The following is a 7,759-nucleotide window of genomic DNA, read 5'->3' as shown; positions in this document are numbered from 1 at the left end:
TCACAATGAAGGCTGCTTGGTGTCACTGAAAGGCACACATAACATTTTAACAAATTATTATTACCACTATATTAATTTGAAGTTTATATAGCAAAAGCACTTAAAATGTAACTGGAGCAGACTTCACTGTATACAGACATACAGTAAAGTGTTTATTCATGATCAAATTATTTCAAAGAAATTGAGCATATTGCTCAATTATATTTGTTAATTCCTCAAGTAACCTGTAATGGTCTTCAGCTTTGAGAAGCCTCAAAAAGCATGGAGCTGGCAGTCAGCTCTCTCCCCTTGCTTCCTGTAGTCTCAGCAGGAGACAGGGAAAGGACAAGAGGAGGCATGGCTTTCACCATCCACCCCGCAATTTCCACCCAATGAATGGTTCTTAAGAAAGCAGCCCTGACTGTTATTAAAATAATTTTCAGACTCTTCTAACATGCTCTGCATAGTGGCAGAGCATCAGACACTACTAATCCCTAACATTCTTTTCCCACAGCCACCACCCAAGTCATCTGCTATCCTCAGGAGACATAACACAAAATCTGCTTTCAAGGGAACAAAGGAAGATATTTTGCATTCTGAGAGAGATGAACTCTCTCTGAGTTTTTAGTTTGTTCCTCTACAAAAAAAGACTCATTTACAAGTATCTATCACATCCTAAGACCAACTGGGATCAGCACCTAGAATGTGCCTGCTCATTTATTAAGGGCTTAACTCTTCATTCATTAAACAACATTACACAGACAGGCAGCAGCATCACTACTTTCTGGCTGCCACAAAGTGTTCTAATTAACTGGAATCAGTAAGAACCCGAAACATCCTGGGAAATGATGCTCCTTCTCTACAAGTCTGGGTAAGATGATGAAATATGTGGTAGAGAAGTGTGTCAACCCATAGAAAGAGTATATACAAATAACAGAGGTATTTGTAATTGGTGCTAAATAAAGTCTCAGGCTTACAATTTAGCACACTGCAAGCCTAGAAAGTATAGCAATTGCCTTGCCCTGCTCTATTATTTCTCTTAATGATCTCAAAATATTTTCATAGACATGAGGATGAACATCCTTATGGTAAAGAGGGGGAAACAGAGACACAGAGAGTGAAGAAACTTTTCCAAAGCCACCCAACAAGCTGTCAAAAGTGGCCAAGAAGGAGGTCATCAGAGTTCTACTCCAGAATACTTTCCTCCAGTCCACCTGCCCCTCACACCATGCAGTGGCTTCTCTGAGAATGCTCCCTCAGGACGCTGCCCACCAAAGGCAGCGTGCTAGCTTAGGGGACAGACATTTGGTTGAGAAAACCCATGTTCTGAAGTAGTTGGGAAGCCCTGTTGTTAGGGCTTATACTGCTTGTCTTGTCTGGATAAACAAAGTGAGCATAAAAGAAGATATCCTGAAATCTCTCTCCAGCATTAATAATCGCTTTAATACTTTGGGATTTGTCAAAAGTTATGATGAGAGGAATATGCTGGCTCATACACTGGCACTTTTCAGCCCCCATGATAACTTGGTGGACTTCTGTTTACAGTGGATTTATGAAGTAAACAGCTGCTGTAGAAACAATCAATGAATAAAAAATAAAATATACTTAGTGAAAATATTAATTTGCTTTAATGTCTATTTCATCCTGCTGCCTCCTTCATGGCATATTTAAGCTCCATTATGAAGCAATTAATTGCAGAGATTTCATTGCTTAATTCTAATTGTTTATTACTTCGAGAAGGGATTGCAAATAAGTGTCTAATACTGTTTCACATCACTCAGTTTATAAGGAAATAGATGTTTTCACTGTGTTTTTATTCTTGTTGGACATGACTTAACCCATTTCTGTAATTAAAACAGATTTATCCTGCTATAAAAGACGTATTTGATACAACATTTTAACTCCCATTTGTTGCTAGGACTGCTAGCTGTACTAATGCTCAGACTTAGGGTCTTGTTACAATGTGACAGCAGCTTAACAAGTTACGGAACATCAACTGACTTATTTTAACTTTACATGTACCTGTTCTTAGTGCACAACAGATGTGAGATACCGTATCTTAACATAAACCACAAACTACACAGGGAGCCAAAAAACCTCAGCCTCCTATCTCAGGTGCCTCTGTGGCATGTCAGCACTGTGCATGTGCACCCTGGAAATCACAGCTACGTTCTTCCCTAGTGCTCACCTTCACAGGAAAGCAAGCATCAAGTCTGGCACTGACCTTCACTTTGGAGCTCTTGGTGTAAGAACTTCTTGCAAAAGACCAGATACAAAGTCTGCTGAAGTAAGTGGAAAAATATCTGCCCTTGACCTCAATGATCTTTTGATCAGGCTTTCACCCCTACAAAATCTATGTGCTATTTCAGTGTGAAATGTATTGGTGAAATAGTGACACAGCCTCTCTGTTCCATCAGCAGCAGGCACTCCCAAGAAAAGGAGCATGTTCCATCACAACCAGCCTCTGAGAAGCAGGGACTTTTAAAATCACTTTGACAGAAAGCTTGGTAGCTTCAGCTGAAGGGTCTTAGGGCTGTATCAGGATGTGGGCATGATCTGGCTTTGTAGCTAATTCAGCGATGGTATTGGGGTGGAGAAAAAACAACACGTCAGAGAACCCAGAGTAGATAGGCACAAACCTAGGTATTTGTTTGTTTTCCCTCACCCAGAACTTTCCTTTATCTTATTAGAGTTTGACTTTGTGCAGGGTTTGTTTTTTTTCCAAGTGAAGTCACCCATGTCTCCAAAGTTTCAGTTTTTCCTCAGGTATAACAGAACTGATTAATTAGGACAATGGAAATGGCTTCTTCAGTTTATTTTTAGTCTTAAGAAAAACAAACAACATCTACTGAAGTTTTACTCCTCAGAGAGCATGTGGCAGGGGGGAAGAGTAGAAGCTGTTTTCCAGAAATAGAGTAATTAATTCACAGATTTCAAAGTGCGTTCTTATGAAGAGGGAAGGTTGTCACAGGGAAACAGGGGGCCACATGTGGAAAAAGCAACACGTGGGATGAGGAGAGAAAATATACAGGAAGCACTTGTTTTTCTCACTGAGTCAAAATATAACTTTATGCGATCCAGACAGCTAAATAGACCGGGGGGGGGGGGGGGGGGGGGGAAGGAGGGGGTAAGGGGAGAGGAGAGGGAGTGCATATGCATGGCTGCATATGTAAACATAGATACAGGCACACATAAACTATTTCAGCACTGTTGTGGCAGCAGCAACAGCCACTAAAATGTCCAGGATTTGTGAATGAAAATAGAGGTGGCCAGCATGACATCGAGGGGAGAAGTTGTTTCATGGGAGAGTTTGGCCATTTGCCCATACCATCACATCTCAAAAGTCTTTCCAACAGAAAACAGGACTTGATAGCATATGGATTAACATTCCTCCTGTGGATTACACTATAAAGCACTGCTATTTAAGGGTAAATTAAAAAGAGTATTTTTATACAAAATTTACAGGACCCCAGCAGCAAGCTCTTTCAGTATGGAATATTCCAGTATCTTACACAAGAATGAAATTGCCCCATAATTTACTGAAGGATTTCCACAGAGGATACTCTATAGGGCTAAGCCATGTCCTGTTTTGATGCTAAGTAAGGAATATTTTCAGCAAAAGTAATATAACATAACACTAGTGTCAAGCAGATGTGATGCTAAATCAAGTCCACAACCACAGAATTAGGTAACCCCACCAATAGTTTTCAAATTGCTGATTTAATTTTAAATAAAAGACAACTTCTTTCTCTGCTCCGATGCAGCCCCATTTATTCTAAATCACATGCACTACTGTATACCAAACAGCTTCAGAGTTTCATTTAATGTTTCTGACTCTACAATATAACTACATTTTAGAGCAGGAAGAAAGACTTGTATGAGGAAAAAGTATTTCTTTTTCTCTTATACAACTGATATCCATTTTCTTCATTATAATTGTATGTACATCTATTTAGTACTGCTACAGTATTTGACTCGTTTATAAAAATTCTTGCAACATCTGAATGATCTGTGTAAACTTATATTTGAAATTAATGTATTACCAAAAGAATTTATTTCATCACCATTTTACTTCGCTCTACTGATCTGTTAAATGTGTTGTACCTCTCTTCCTTTCAAAGGCATTATAAAAAAGACTGACCTGTCATTTTTTCTAGTATTATGAATAGCTATGTACATTTCGTGCAAATTAACTGTGCAAAAACATACAAAGGCAGCATCTGGGTTTCTTGTTCAGCACCAAAGCAGTAACAGTAGAGCAGAGCTCAGTATGAAGCAAACAAAATTGGATGTAATTCTAGAATATATTTTTATTACTTTGACAGCACCTTTATTGAAATGTAATCAAACCCTTCAACTATTTTTATACAGTAACTTTTAGATAACACAGAAACACATCTTTTGAGTTACTTTTAAACAAATAGTCAGGATAAGTGAAGAAAACCAGGATTTCCTGTTTCTATCAACATAAAATTGTCCTTGTGAGACCAAAAAGTTTAGTAAAAATTTAGACTATAAAACCCAAAGAATACTAAGCTACAGCTTTTGAAAGTACTTTGTCCTGACTTTCCCTGCTAAGTTGTTTTTGGGAGTGTATGTTAGGATGGCTTGTCAGGATTTCTGTTTTGCTGAAAGCTCTAAATTTACAAGAGGTGGCAGACAGTAGAACTGGGAACCATTTAGTCATGAATCAATCAAGCGAGGTACCTTCTTACAGACAAAGATAAGAGGTTTATTGTTTACTAACCCAGTTTACTAAAGAACATTAATTAAATACCTCTATAGTAGTCATTTAGGCAAGTTCTTCAAAGATGTTAAGGCATCCTTAAGCGTATCAGCCTACTTAGGTTTCTTCGGCATGCAAAGCACCACAAAGTAGGGAAGTCAGACAGATGTCTTTCAGCATGGAGTTTGGAAAGCTCCAGACAGTTGTTTCAGGCAATAAGAAAGTGCTTGTAAACATAAGGTATCTCTTAAGTAAGAATAAAGTATGAATAAAAACTTGTAGATCGACCCCTTGTAGATCACCTAATAACATTCAGGAGCATAGATACTTTCTTTGAAGTCTCTATTTTTTTCATGAACTGTTAACTAAGGAAGTCAGGGCAATGTCAGAAAATGCAGATTAGGAAGGGAAGGGAAAAAAGAACAAATCGCATCATACTTCATGACAAAGCCAGGATTGTTACCGATCCATATTGACAATCCAGAAACTATAATAATAAATCATTTTAAGAAAAACTTGTTTCCTTAGCTTTGCTGCTCTTTATGAATGCTCAGAATGAGTTTCTCCACACTGCTTCATCTTCTGAAACTGTTTCTGAAAATAGGTAGGAGATGAGATACATGCAGTGTTTCTACTAAGTAGTTTAAAGACCTGCTGGTTTGGCTCTCATCTTTGCGAAGATATTTCAAAGCTTTCATTTAATAGCCTACAATAATTAAATCAATGTCAACATCTGTCTTTGCTTTCACTGCACTCTCCCTGCCTCCATTTTCACTGAGATCTCAAGTAGAATTGTTGGCAGAGACAGAGTTCTCAGTGGACCATGAACGGTACATCACCTTAGGTCAACAACTCTTTTGCTACTCTCTTTGGCATGCTTGTTTTAATATAGCAGAAAACCAGACTTCTACTCTAGACTTCAAGTAATGGCAATAACCAAACAAAAAATGTCCTGAAAGGAGATTTCTAAGTACACTTCCTATAATATGGATTTAAAGATCTATCAAACTCTTGTACCCATCTTTTAACCTCCATATTCAAGCCCGAGTCCAGTTCCTGAAACCATCCATAATCATTAGGGTCGCGTATCACTATGGAGTTTGATTTCAGCCTCTTCACAATCAACATACCTTCTCAATCACAGCCAATCAGGTTTATTTTTTCTTATGTTTAAATGGAATTTCCTGTATTTTAGTTTGTGCCCACAGCCTCTTGTCCTGTCACTGAGAAAAGTCTGGCTTTTCTTTACCACCTCCCATCAATTATTTATACATATAGGTAAGATGTGCCCATGCCTTCACTTCTCTAAACTAAGCAGTCCATCTCCTGTTAAATGCTCCAATCCTTTAACCACCTTTGTGTCCCTTCACTTTGTGTTCCCTTCATTGAAGCATGTCCATGTTTCCCTTATACTGGGGAGTCCAGAACTGTACACAGCACTCTAGATGTGGAGTGCCAAGTAGAGAAGAGTAACCTCCCTCGACCCACTGGCAATGCCCTGTTTACTGCGGCCCCAGAGATTGTTGGCCTTCTTTGTTGCAAGGGTGCTCATGTTCATTTGGTGTTCACCAGGACTTCCAAAGCCTTTTTTGCCAAGCTTCTTTCCAGCTGGGTGGCCACCAGCCTATACTGGTGTAAGGGTTTATTTCTTTCCAGGTGTAGGACTGTTGATCTTCATGAGATTCCTGTTGGCCCATTTCTCCAGCCTGCTGAAGTGACACTGAATGGTAGCACAACCATCTGCTCATTTCTGTCTGGATGGCTGTTCGGTGGAACCTTACAGCTTTCCCCTGGAGCCTGCAGCATGCCAGAGCCTGCTGTTCTTGCTCTGCCCGAGCTCCCCCCCTCTGTTCCAGTCCTGCCTCATTTCCTGCTCCAGTTCTTCCCCGAGTCCCTGCTCTGCTTTTAGAGCAAATCAGTGTCCCAGGCAGCAGCAAAAATTCTGAACAAAGATCTCAGCTCTGGGATTATTTCTGTCAATTAACTTCAGCTATCTACTGTCATTTGTAGTGTGTAGGTAATCACACAGTATAACTAGTACTTCTGGAAAACAGCAACATTTTAATGTTGACCATGGATAGTATTTTTGAATCTTCAGCTAGAATTCCAGTATGTAGGTTTTGGACAAAAAGATATTTTCCTTTATGAGTAATAAACCTGTCCAGATTTAAACATACTCTTGCTCTAAAAACTTATAATTGGTATAAAATATCAATATTAGAACTTAAATTGTTAAAATTCCAAATCTGGCAAAATTTCTAACCTAACAAGCTCTAATTAGCACAATTATTTCCATATTGAAGACCTACGTGTAATTGTGTTGTCAGTCTTTGCATGTGAACAATTCCCTTACCAGTCAACCGTAACAAATTTATTAATGTGGTATTTTCATGTAAAAAAAATTGCCCAAAATCTGATGGCAGACACCTTTGAAACATTTATTGCTTAAATGAATTATGGTATTATTTAAACTGTTAATAATGATAGAATTATTTAAGCAATTCCAAATGTATTAGCAGGTTCTGTTCCACATACATTTAGATTGCATCAAATTTCTAATAACTGTCTGATCAACTTAGGGTTTTTTTAAGTACCTCAGTAATCCTAACATAGCATTTTAAGAATTTCTCACATCTGCTCACTTCTCAGAGACATCTTGGTAACCAAGAAATTACTTAAAAGTTCTGAAAAAGCCAATTCTTTGCCTTCCTTCAAATCCCCCTTTAAAATTAGGAAGCTGTTATTATTACAGTGGCATCCAGCAGTTGGAACTGCTATCATCACACTGGAGAATTATCACCACAGCCTGACATCCTAACCATCATCAACTAATTGCATCCTTAAAACTGTGCTTAGCTCTGCTTCTTCCCTGTGTGCATCGCGTCTCTCCTATTGTTTTGAATGTGAAACCTACACTGTAACCTGCAGAGAAAGCGTCGGTATTTGTGGTTTGTGTTTGCATAGCATCTAACATGATGGATTACGGTTTGTAGGTACTATGGTAACAGGCAAAAAACTGATGGCATAAATACAAGGAATAGTGTCAAAAAAAAT

Source organism: Falco naumanni, chromosome 4, assembly GCF_017639655.2.
Source record: "Falco naumanni isolate bFalNau1 chromosome 4, bFalNau1.pat, whole genome shotgun sequence".
Taxonomy (NCBI): domain Eukaryota; kingdom Metazoa; phylum Chordata; class Aves; order Falconiformes; family Falconidae; genus Falco; species Falco naumanni.
The sequence above is the reverse complement of the archived record's forward strand: the minus strand, read 5'-3'. Positions refer to the sequence as shown.